Here is a 13,967-nt window from a genome sequence, read left to right as displayed (position 1 = left end):
GTAGAAGTCTAATGTGACATGAAGACTTCCATTAATTTATTTTACAAATTAATTCAAAAAAATAATTATCAAATAAAATTTTAACCTAATTTCATATTGATTCGACTTATTCCATTATGACATATTTAGTTTTACCAGAAGCAAATAATTGTAATTGTAAATGGACAACTATGAACTTTGGCTTCACGTGAGTTTTATCATTTTTTACAAAACAGGGAAAAAAAACATCTGAGCTGGAATAATCACACATTTAGATATTCAATGCAATATCAGCCTCTGAATATTAACATATGGACCCATAAGAGTACACTACATTTGTATAAAGTTCAAATGAGGTGCCAATCAATCACAAAGAGATATTCGTGGTTTTCCTACCAACAACAACTAGTTTATGAGTTTTATTAAAAAAAAGGTTTATAAGTAATAATTAATATTAGTAAATTAAAAAACTATTTTCATATGTAACTATAAATACTATTTTCTTGAGTTTTTCTTTAAATAAAAACAAATTTTAAATTTTAAAATTTATTATTATTTTTTTTACCAACATAGATCTAATAATGTTACATATTCTACGATTTGTAATGAATATTTTAGGTAAATATTAACTAATTTTCAATTTTAAAAAATAAACATGTAATATTATATATTGCCACCCAACTTAATTCTACTATGAGTTTAAAAGTAGTATACTATTTGTGTAAAACAATATTATAGAAATATCAAATTAAAATCTTTAATTTTGTCAAATTATATTAATATTTTATAATTACAATGTAATTTGATAAAATATACGTTATTTATTAAGTAACAAGTGCAAAAATATGTTATACCAATATTACATATTTTAGTTTCTCTTCTACTTTTAACTTTCTTAATAAATTAAGAGAGCTACTTAGTAAAATTATATATTTATAGATGAACAATTCAAACAGTGTCGAGTGTGTCAGATCAGAGTGAAGCAACTGATGTGATTCCAAAGATTAACCCACCAATCATTACATATTAATTGTCTAGAAAAAAATTGAATTCAAATAACAAATGTTAATTGTTGTCACTAAAGGATAAACACTACAACACTTTGACACGATGGGTCATTTTTATATTAATTTTTTAAAATAAATTTAAACTATAAATAAATTTTAATTAAAGATAACATTATAAACCAAACGCAATTGCCAAATAATTTTCGCAACAGAAGCACACATGAGTATCCAATGTTTTGAATTTGATATTGTTCTTGAATTCTTGCTTGTAATAGAATTTGAGTATATCTAAATAATGGTACAATAATTAAATAATTGGCAGAAGCGATAAACATGACAAACTTTATTTGTTCAAATTGACTTTCTCAAATCACATATTGGTTTTCTTTTTCAAACTAACATATTCTTATCCACAATTTCTTTGTTGGCACAGAGAAGAATACTATTAGAATGATTCTACAAGATAAATATGTTTAGCTTTTCTTTAAAAAGAATAATTACAAAAATAAATTGTACTTTAAAATATTTTCTTCAAACTTTGATCTCTTAAAATTTCACGTCTACCATCAATATATTTTTTCATAACTACTTTCAATTCTGTTAAGAGTCTCATATCGAACAATATATGGTCTGAACATGTCTTCATAAGTGGAGACAATCCTCACCCTACTAGTCGGTTTTGTAGGATTGAGTTAGGCCTAACCACACTTCTTAACATGATATAAAGAGCCTCGTTTAAGATCTAGTGGATCACTGTTAGGCCCAATAGAAACAAGAAGAAATCTGTTTGGCTTAAGGACTTTATAATATAGTGGTGTTAGTAGTAATATTGATGTATCTTTTATTTTTGCTGCAAAAGAGGCCCACGGCCCATATTATCTTAACCCTAGCAGTATTTAAAGCTACTGTATGTTCTGTTAGAATCAATCAAGAAAAGTTGTTTTTAATTTGTATCCTTTTATGCTTTCTAGATCTAGTTTTAGTTAGGGTAGTCTATCATTGGTGCTTTCATCCTTGATCCTCTTTCCCTCCCACCATGCCTCCTAAACCAACCAATCCACCAAACAAAGACATTATTGAGGATGCCATAGCTGTTGCGGTTCAGACCTCGCAGCAACACTTGAATTTTGCCATGTTAGAAACACAACAGCAAATGGATGAACGTTTTCACCTCACCCATGAAGAGTTACGGCAGCTTCAGACACGCATGGATAATGACTCGCAGCTGGAATCCCAGCGATATGACTCCATTGTAGCACTGCTACAGTCGCTGCAAATACAGCGTGAACCTCCGTCCGCTACAGCTCAGTCTACTGCTCATTCTTCAGGTATTACTCTTTCCATCTCTTCCCCACAAAATACTCTGACCGTCCCTAGTTCAGGTATCACTACCCCTATTCACACACCTATCCATCACACCTCAACACACACATTTGCTGCTACCCCAACTACTATTCCATACCAACCCCCTTACCTCACAGCCGCTCCACCCCCACCCCCCTTTCCACCATACTCTCCGTTTCTACAACCACCCCACTCAACCCCCCTAAATCAGCCCCCACATCTTCAAGTACCCTCTCACATGCAGTACCAACAGTTATCCAATATTCCCCCCTTACCCACTTTTCGTTCACCTAAGCTTGAGCTGGCTCTTTTTGATGGCACAACCCACTAGAATGGCTATTTCAAGCTGATCAATTTTTTGGATTTTATAACTTACCACCAGAAAATAGATTATCTATGGTTTCCTTTTATATGAAGGGTGATGCTTTGGGCTGGTTTAAGTGGATGCACCAGAATCATTTATTGACTGATTGGTTTTCGTTTACAAAAGCCCTTGAGTTACGTTTTGGTCCTTCTACGTTTGAAAACCATCAAGCTGAATTATTCAAATTAAAACAAGATGGGACTGTTGTTGAGTATCAAACTAAGTTTGAAAAATTGGGTAATCAAGTTGTCGGTTTACCACCCGAAGCCATTTTAAATTGTTTTATTTCTGGGTTATCTTCGGATATTCGCCATGAATTAGCAATTTTGAAACCGGTGAATATCTCTCAAGCCATTGGCCTTGCAAAGCTGATTGAGTCTAAGCTGAAAGAAACTAAACCCAAACTGCATAAACCCTTTGCTGCCCCCTATGCTAAAACCAACCCTTACGTCCCATATTCCCCACAAACCAAATCCCCTCTTTCCCTCACTACAACAACCCAACCAGTACCGAAACAGTTTCCAAACCAACGTTTACCTATCAAGCGTCTCTCACCAGCCTAACTACAAGAACGAAGAGCTCAAGGCTTATGTTTTAATTGTGACGAAAAATGTGTCGTTGGTCATAAATGTTCTACCACCAAGTTTCTCTTACTTTTAGGGGATGAGGATATAGAAGACCATAATGAAGAATGCGAGCAGCCTGTACAACAGCAAGAACAAAATCTGGGTGACACATATTTTCAGCTATCTCCACTTGCTGCCACAGGGCAATTTTCTCCCCAAACACTCAAATTCAAAGGGCATATTGGAGGGCTTCCCGTCATGGTTCTGGTGGACACGGGCAGTACACACAATATCTTACAACCTAGAATTGCCCATCATCTCAATCTTCCACAACACCCATAACCCAATTTTCAGTGATGGTGGGGAATGGATCCCATATTCAATGTGAAGGTATTTGTGAAAAGGTCCAAATTGTCTTACAAAACAAACCTTTCACCCTACCTTTTTACTTACTTCCCATAGAAGGGGCAGATGTTGTTCTCGGAATGGCTTGGTTGAGAACCTTGGGTCCCATCCAAGCTGACTTTTCTATACCCTCTATAACCTTTACCCACCAAACTATTCCCATGACCTTAACGGGTGATCCATCCCAACAACCTACAATTTCCAGCGTTCACCAATTCTGTCACCTTATCCATACCAACTCCATCGCCTCTTTCCATCTAATGATCTGCCAGCCAACGTCCCCTCCAGCCACACCTAAAATCCCTCCTTCATCCCCCTTAGACAGTTTACCCCCGAATATCCATCCCACTATCACTAAACTCATCCATCAGTATGAAACCATTTTTCAGATCCCAACATCTTTACCACCAATTAGACCTCATGACCACCATATCCCTCTTCTCCCAAACACCCCCCCAATCAACGTCAAACCTTACCGTTACCTTCATTCTCAAAAAGATGTTATGACTACCATAATACAAGAAATGTTAACAAATGGAACAATTATACCCAGCAACAGCCCTTTTTCCTCACCGGTTATTTTAGTTAAAAAGAAGGACGGCACATGGCGATTTTGTGTGGATTACCGTGCCCTCAATGCTGTCACCATAAAAGATAAATTCCCAATACCCACCATAGACGAACTCTTGGATGAGCTTGGTTCAGCCACAATTTTCACTAAAATAGACCTACGTTCTGGCTATCACCAGATCCGGCTTGCATAAGAGGATACATACAAAACAACTTTTCTCACTTTCGATGGGCATTATGAATTCCTAGTAATGCCCTTCGGTCTCACAAACGCACCCTCTACTTTTCAATCAGCAAGGAACGACCTATTACGACCATACCTACGGCGGTTTGTTTTAGTTTTCTTTGATGACATTCTTGTCTACAGCAATAATTTTAACGATCATTTATCTCACTTACACATTGTTTTTGACTTACTTCAAACTCATTCTTTTTTTGTGAAAGTGTCCAAGTGTGTTTTTGCAGCTGATAAAATTGATTATCTTGGCCATGTGATATCTAAAGAAGGTGTTGCTCCTGATCCTGAAAAGGTGAAAGCCATTTGCGATTAGCCTCCACCGCGTTCACTCACGACACTCCGCGGATTTTTAGGCCTCACCGAATTTTATAGAAGATTTGTTAAAAATTACGCCACACTCGCCGCTCCGCTCACCGACCTGTTGCGTTCCACTAAATTGAAATGGAGTACAGAGGCTGAGTTTGTAACACCCCATATTTTCTAATTTTAATTTAATTGGAAAAATTAATTAATGATTAGAATTATTGGTTGTTTGTGGAAAAATAAATTGGAAAAGAATGATTTGTGGTACTGGGCCAGGTGTGATGTTAGTAAGAAGGAGGTGTTAAGTTAGTAAAGCCCATTACTAAATTAACGTTATTGTTATAAAATAATAAGGAAATTGGGAAAAGAGAAGGTTAGAGGCAAAAGGGACAGAAGTCTGAGAACTGAAGAGTACGTGAAAGAGAGAAGAGCCAAAGGAGAAGAAGACCTTCGAAGATTCGACTCTGAGGTAAGGGGTGATTACTCTAATTATATGGTATTATGATTTTGATTATGTTAGGATTGAATTAAGGGATTAGAATCTCTATTTGGGATGTTAGGTTTTGTGAAATACCAACACTGACATGTATGATTTGATGAATCGACTGCAATTGATGTAGTATTGTTATATGGTGTTGTGGTATGTTGTTTGTGCATTAGAATCATGTATTTAGAGTATTTTGATGTTATTGGTGATCAATTTCGTAATGGTATAAGTTGGTATGTGTTTGGGATGCATAAAAGCCTTAAAAATCATGTTTTTCAGCTACTGGGTCCGTGGGAACCGGTTCCCATGTAGGAGGAACCGGGTTCCAGTGTTTTTAAACGTTAAAAATGACATTTTTGGGTCCAGGAACCGGTTCCTATGTGGGACGAACCGGGTTCCAGTACAAATTCCAGCAGCACGTTTTGAAAACTGTCCTAACTTAAAAAGCTTCTAATTTTCAAACCGTAAGTCCGTTTTAGACGCTGTTTTGGACGTTGTTCCTTAAATTGAATGCTCTACCATATGAAATAAAGAAAACAACAATAAATTGATTTTATTTCGAAAAGTATCATTTTCTTCAAATGTGGTTACTCTTGTTTTGCATAGTTGACGATATGCAATGATTTGTTGTTCGCATAACTGAATATGTGCAATGATGTGTGTTGTTATAATGTGATTGCTTCTGCTTGTTATGCAATGGATGTCGTTCGTGGTAAATATGGTTATCATGTGTTTTGGTGAATGATGATGCAGATGGATGTTATTCATGGTAAATGTTGTATCATGCGTTTTGATGGATGATGATGATTGATTTGTTTTGAATGATGCTTGTACATGTACATACTTGTTGTGATGTTATTGGTAAGATGTGATAAAGAGATGTTAAGCATCAGATGATGATGATATAAGTATGTGACATGTGTGCATTCATTCATAAATCATTTGCATTGGAAGGCTGATTCCCATTGTGCGGAGATTAGCAGGCAGTCATCGTGTGCCCGTGTGGGGTGTGAGCGATGAGGCAGTAGTCGTGTGCCCATGTGGGGTGTGAGCGACTAGAGGGCAGTATCAAAGAGAGAAGTCCTGTGAATGTGATTCACGAATTTTGGTACCACATGCATAAGAGTCTGCATGGTCTTTGTATAAATTGTGACATGTCAGGATGAAATCCGGTGTTAGGATTGTGTTGTGTTATTGGTGCATACTATTGATTTGTGCCTGTGATTGGTATGAATTGATTAATCTGAATATGCTAAGTAGGGTGGATAATTGCTTATGAAATTCTATATCCGATGATTTATAATGCTATTTAATTATGATGTAGTCTCACCCTTACTTTGATGATTTCAGATTGAAGTAGCGGTTTAAGCGATCGGTGAGGATGACTCGTAGAGTTTATCCGGTTATGTGGAGTCGTGTCGGTCATGCTCTGATCTTGTAACACTGGGGGTCGATAGTCTTAGAGTTACTTGATATACATCGTTGCCATTATTGGTTATGGATTATGTATTGTTGATTTGTTTAGATATGTTTCTTAACATTGTTAAAATGAGTTTCCGCTGTGCTAAACACATGTTTTGATATTTGGTTTAATTCTAATAAAGCATGACAAACGATTTGGAGTTTTATTTATTTTATTAATTGTAACATCCTTGTTGTATAATTATTCTGATCTTTATTATTGTATTTTCCACAGGGGTTTTTAGAAGGGTGTTACAATAGTGGTATCAGAGCAGGTCGGTCCGTCCGGCCAACTGTTGAGTCTGTTGAGTTGCACGACAGTTGAATACTGTCGGTATATTATTCCTTGGTACGCGACATGTGAGTGAATAACTGTCGGTACTTGGTTGTTTGTTGCGGAAGTTGGTTTGAAACAAGTGGGGGAGAAGCTTCGCTTCTCGGTTATGTTTCAGTTGTAGGACGATTGATTCAGTAGGCTGTTGTTGGCAACCGTGCAAGCGTTGTTGGAGTTGCTGTTTCCCGAATCGAAGGTGACTTGGGATTAAGACTTGACTGGTAATTAAGTTGGAGCATCTTGAAGGAGAATGATTAGAGGTAATTGATGATTATTTGTAGGAGAGGGAAATTAAGAAGTTGTAATGTATCAACTCTGCTGATGGGCTGCGAAGTTGACAGTTGAGTAGCCTTGCGTCTCGGAAGAGGTTCAGCTGCAAGTTTGCAAGGAGGATTGCTGTCGTAATGTTTCAGAAATCGCACTTCGGCAATGGGATGTGTTGCTCAAGTTATAAGAATGTTTGGAAGTGAAGAGATATGATAAGGGGCTGTTTGGAATGTGACCGAGTTGAAGAGAATGAGTTTTGGAGTGAAATTTTCGTAAGCAAAACGCAGGAAATTGCTGAATAGCTGCAGAACTTCGAAAATTCATAACTGGAGTTCTGGACATCAGATTTGAGTTCCGTTTGAAGCGTCGGAAAGCTAAAGAGATGCACTTTGTTATAAAAATGGTTGCAGCAGCTGTAACATATTTAATTGTGACAGGATGATGTTGGAAAGAGGTGAAGTTGCGGTTACGCGTGCTCTTAGAACTAAACTTGTTTGTTGGTACGGCACGGGAGGTCAGTGTCAGAGTTGAACGGATTGAAGGAATAATTAAAAGGTTTGTTGAGAAGCAATTTTAAGAATTAAGTGCACCATTTGAGGAATTTTGGAAATATCATTTAAGGTGTCGCTGCATGGCGTCAGTGTTGCAATTTCGGACAACGATTGGAAAATTCATATCTTGAGATCCGAGTGTCTGATTTAAGTGCCGTTTGGGGCATTGTGAAACGACTTAATAACCATGATATATGTTGTTATTTGATGTTTAAAACTTGTTTGAAATGTGTTCCCATTATAAAAACAGAGGCGTGGGAATTTTGGGTTGTTGGGAACCGGTTCCCAGATAGAGACAACCCGGTTCCCCATAGTAAAAATCAGAGATGAGTTGTGGGGAGCAGCCAGGAACCGGTTCATGTGTAGGAGGAACTGGGTTCTACTGTGTGTTTTTGGAAAATTGGTTTTACTTTAAAAACCCATAACTTTTGATCCTATGAGGAGATATATTGAAGTCGGTTAAGGAAGCGCAAAACTTGTTGAATAGGAATGCCTACTACCGTGATTGTTTGAAACAAAATTGAGTAGAATATGTTGTTGAGGAATAAGTTGATGAGATGTTCGGTAATAAAGATGATTTGAGTACCGATGGATTTTAGTGAGGAGTGAATTAGTAGAAAAGGTGAAATAAGTTTTAGTACGGTTGAAGTCGTATTTATGATGCCAAAGCAACGACATGTATAGAAGAAGAATTGTAGAGGATTTCTTACACCTATTGGTGTGAGGAAGAAGTGTTGAGATTCCGAGTGGAATGATACTTGGACGCAAAAGATGTCATGGGATTTAGAGTGAAACCACGAGTTATGAATGTTATCGCGGTCTTTTGCTAGATGAGGATTTTGATTCAGAACGAGATAAATAGAAAGGTACGAGTATATTAGTGATTATGAAGTTTGGAAGTACTTAACAAGCGTGTGATGCTAAGTGACTATGAAGCGTTGTGTAAAACGTTTGGACGTTGGTACCTCACCGACAAGATCCAATGAAAGGGAAGTGTGCAAGTTGTAAAAACTCAAGGTGAATTATCGAGCTATGACAATGTTAATGAGTTGAGTGCAAACTCAGAAAAGGACACTATTATGTAGTAACGGCGGTTTATGCTTAAATATGGTTGTCGGCTATCTATTGACAAATTGAGGACTTGATCACCCTTAATCTCTTGTTGATAGTAGATGGAATCATATAGATAGGATGAGCTTGTTTGTTACCTTAATGGTCTAAGATGTGATGAATACTAAGCCGTGAGAATAATCACTCACTATGTTGTGTGAACTTATGAAGAAGTGAATACGAAAGAGTGAAATATATTGGATGATGATTTAAGACGGGTAATCAGAGTCGCGCAGCGAAAGTGTGATGTGGAGTAGTGTGCGAGTACTACTCGTGGGCAGGGAGGAATTAATATGCCGGGAGCCTACGTAGAGAACATGAATTGATCTATATGATAGATTTAGAATCTAGTGGATGCAAGGATGTCGTGCTAGAGAATTAGAACTCTTTTGAATAATTGTCGGGATGATGAGTATGTTATTGTGGATGTACTTAGTTAACGAGTATGTATTTAGCGAAGTTAAGGCGATGAGTGTATAATATATGATGCTATAATAATTTTGTACTGTTGTAAGGTATTATTGTAGATTTCCAGATATAATGAGGAATTATACTCTATGAAGAACGAAGTTGATTTAATTCTTGGAGAAGAGCGGACTTCAGTTTGAGCTATTTTATAAGCAATGGTATATTAAGGGTGATGAGTGTGATTATAATTACTTGTGTGTACTCATTCTGATGGTTGGAATGTTTAAATAGAGGAAGTAAATCAGGACTTTGTTTTGAGTGTGAGTAAGTATTGCTAAGTGGTAGATTAGTACCATGTATGATAAAGAAGGATTCTTGAACGAATGAGTAAAGAGAGTCGGGATTGGGTAAAACTGAGAAATCTAATTGGTAATGACGATTGTAATGAGTAATCAGAATAGTGCAGCAAAAGCGGAATATAACGTGTTGGATAATTGCTGGTATGACTTGAGAGGAGTCAGATAGTTGAAATTCAATGGTATAGGAATGTTATTATCGAACTCTTGAAGGAAGCAGTTGGTGAAAAGTGTAAGTGTTATTTCATCGCTCAGATGGAAAAGTGTGTCTAAAGTTGGTACGCTCGGTAGATGGAATGCTTTACTGCAGTGTTGATCGGGTGTGGTCATACCATGGTTGTGTAATTATATTATTCAGTGATTGGACGTATTGTATGGGTTGTACCTCAATGTTCTATCGTTGTTAACCTTTTGGAGATATGGCGAGTGGTACACCTTGGGATGGTCAAATGCGACGTAGGAGCTGAGATTGAATGCATGAGGCATGCTTATGTTGGTTATGTCAGATGAATTTTGAGGTTCGACTAAGAAGGTGTTAACTGAGAACGGGAGAGTCAGATGAAGGACTCCTATCTGGAACTTTTCACTAGAAGTATGTTTTCGAGGACGAAAACTCTTTTAGTGGGGGAGAGTTGTAACACCCCATATTTTCTAATTTTAATTTAATTGGAAAAATTAATTAATGATTAGAATTATTGGTGGTTTGTGGAAAAATAAATTGGAAAAGAATGGTTTGTGGTACTGGGCCAGGTGTGATGTTAGTAAGAAGGAGGTGTTAAGTTAGTAAAGCCCATTACTAAATTAACGTTATTGTTATAAAATAATAAGGAAATTGGGAAAAGAGAAGGTTAGAGGCAAAAGGGACAGAAGTCTGAGAACTGAAGAGTACGTGAAAGAGAGAAGAGCCAAAGGAGAAGAAGACCTTCGAAGATTCGACTCTGAGGTAAGGGGTGATTACTCTAATTATATGGTATTATGATTTTGATGATGTTAGGATTGAATTAAGGGATTAGAATCTCTATTTGGGATGTTAGGTTTTGTGAAATACCAACACTGACATGTATGATTTGATGAATCGACTGCAATTGATGTAGTATTGTTATATGGTGTTGTGGTATGTTGTTTGTGCATTAGAATCATGTATTTAGAGTATTTTGATGTTATTGGTGATCAATTTCGTAATGGTATAAGTTGGTATGTGTTTGGGATGCATAAAAGCCTTAAAAATCATGTTTTTCAGCTACTGGGTCCGTGGGAACCGGTTCCCATGTAGGAGGAACCGGGTTCCAGTGTTTTTAAACGTTAAAAATGACATTTTTGGGTCCAGGAACCGGTTCCTATGTGGGACGAACCGGGTTCCAGTACAAATTCCAGCAGCACGTTTTGAAAACTGTCCTAACTTAAAAAGCTTCTAATTTTCAAACCGTAAGTCCGTTTTAGACGCCGTTTTGGACGTTGTTCCTTAAATTGAATGCTCTACCATATGAAATAAAGAAAACAACAATAAATTGATTTTATTTCGAAAAGTATCATTTTCTTCAAATGTGGTTACTCTTGTTTTGCATAGTTGACGATATGCAATGATTTGTTGTTCGCATAACTGAATATGTGCAATGATGTGTGTTGTTATAATGTGATTGCTTCTGCTTGTTATGCAATGGATGTCGTTCGTGGTAAATATGGTTATCATGTGTTTTGGTGAATGATGATGCAGATGGATGTTATTCATGGTAAATGTTGTATCATGCGTTTTGATGGATGATGATGATTGATTTGTTTTGAATGATGCTTGTACATGTACATACTTGTTGTGATGTTATTGGTAAGATGTGATAAAGCGATGTTAAGCATCGGATGATGATGATATAAGTATGTGACATGTGTGCATTCATTCATAAATCATTTGCATTGGAAGGCTGATTCCCATTGTGCGGAGATTAGCAGGCAGTCATCGTGTGCCCGTGTGGGGTGTGAGCGATGAGGCAGTAGTCGTGTGCCCATGTGGGGTGTGAGCGACTAGAGGGCAGTATCAAAGAGAGAAGTCCTGTGAATGTGATTCACGAATTTTGGTACCACATGCATAAGAGTCTGCATGGTCTTTGTATAAATTGTGACATGTCAGGATGAAATCCGGTGTTAGGATTGTGTTGTGTTATTGGTGCATACTATTGATTTGTGCTTGTGATTGGTATGAATTGATTAATCTGAATATGCTAAGTAGGGTGGATAATTGCTTATGAAATTCTATATCCGATGATTTATAATGCTATTTAATTATGATGTAGTCTCACCCTTACTTTGATGATTTCAGATTGAAGTAGCGGTTTAAGCGATCGGTGAGGATGACTCGTAGAGTTTATCCGGTTATGTGGAGTCGTGTCGGTCATGCTCTGATCTTGTAACACTGGGGGTCGATAGTCTTAGAGTTACTTGATATACATCGTTGCCATTATTGGTTATGGATTATGTATTGTTGATTTGTTTAGATATGTTTCTTAACATTGTTAAAATGAGTTTCCGCTGTGCTAAACACATGTTTTGATATTTGGTTTAATTCTAATAAAGCATGACAAACGATTTAGAGTTTTATTTATTTTATTAATTGTAACATCCTTGTTGTATAATTATTCTGATCTTTATTATTGTATTTTCCACGGGGGTTTTTAGAAGGGTGTTACAGAGTTCGCCTTTACAGAATTGAAAAAGAAAATGACCGACATGACGGTCTTGGTTCTTCCTGATTTTACAAAAACCTTTGTGATCGAAACGGATGCCTCTGGAGTTGCCATCGGAGCAGTGCTATCTCAAGACTCTCACCCAATTGCGTTCTTCAGCAGAAAAATGTGTGGCCGCATGCAGTCAGCTTCCGTCTATGTATGCGAAATGTTTGCTATCACTGAGGCTGTCAAAAAGTGGAGGCAATATATCATTGGTCAGAAATTCCACATCTATACTGATCAGGAAAGTTTGAGAAACTTGTTGTTACAAAAGATCCAGACCCCAGAACAACAAAAGTGGGCAACAAAACTACAAGGCTTTAATTTCGAGATCTTTTACAAACCTGGAAAGTCGAATGTAGTCGCAGACGCCTTGAGTAGAAAATTCGAAGCTGACCAACCGCAACTGTTGTCCCTATCCTCTCCAGTTCCGGATCTGCTTCAAACTCTTCGCCATTTCTACAAAAATGATAGTATGGGTAAAGATCTGATTCAACAAAATACAATCAATACGGCAGAGAGGAATCACTACAAGTTCTCAAACGGACTTCTGTACTATAAAGATAGAATTTTCATACCTGATATCAACCAACTCCGCAAGAACATCCTTCATGAATACCATGCGACTCCCTCAGCTGGACACTCGGGTGTCAGAGCCACTCTAGCACGTCTGGTTGCAGCTTTTCGTTGGCCAGGAGTTCACCTCGCAGTGAAATAGATGATTAAACATTGTGACATTTGCCAGCATAATAAATACGTGACTCAAAAGAAAAAGGGGATCTTGCAACCTTTACCTGTTCCAAACAAAATCTGGGAGGACCTCTCCATGGATTTCATCACGCATCTTCCCAACTCCTTCGGCCACACCACTGTTTGGGTCATTTGTGACCGCTTGACAAAATTCGTACACTTCATCGCCTTACCCTCCAAATTCTCCGCAAAAGATTTGGCTTCCCGTTTTACGATTGAAGTGTTTCGTCTTCATGGAATACCTAAAACCATCGTCTCTGACCGAGATTCGTTATTCCTTAGCAAGTTCTGGAAAGAGTTCTTTAAGCTCCAAGGTACTACATTGAAATATAGCTCCTCTTATCATCCAGAAACCGATGGACAGACAGAAGTAGTAAACAGGTCACTGGAAACATACCTCCGTTGTTTTGCCAACGATCACCCTCGGCACTGGTATAAATTCCCACACCTTGCGGAGTACTGGTTTAACACCTCCTTCCATACAGCCATCCAGATGACTCCCTTTAAAGCACTCTATGGTCGAGATCCACCATCTATTCCGGACTATATCAATGGCACCACCTCCGATAATGCTTTGGATCTGTCACTACAACAAAGAGATCAAGTTATTTCAGATCTAAAGGCAAACTTAATAAAGAGTAGAGTGAAGATGGAAAAGCAAGCCAACACTTCTCGCGTGGAGATTACCTTCAACGTTGGTGACTTGGTTTTGCTGAAGCTGCAACCGTATCGTCAGGCGACTGTTTACAA

Source organism: Vicia villosa, linkage group LG5, assembly GCF_029867415.1.
Source record: "Vicia villosa cultivar HV-30 ecotype Madison, WI linkage group LG5, Vvil1.0, whole genome shotgun sequence".
Lineage (NCBI taxonomy): Eukaryota > Viridiplantae > Streptophyta > Magnoliopsida > Fabales > Fabaceae > Vicia > Vicia villosa.
Note: the sequence above shows the minus strand (reverse complement) of the source record.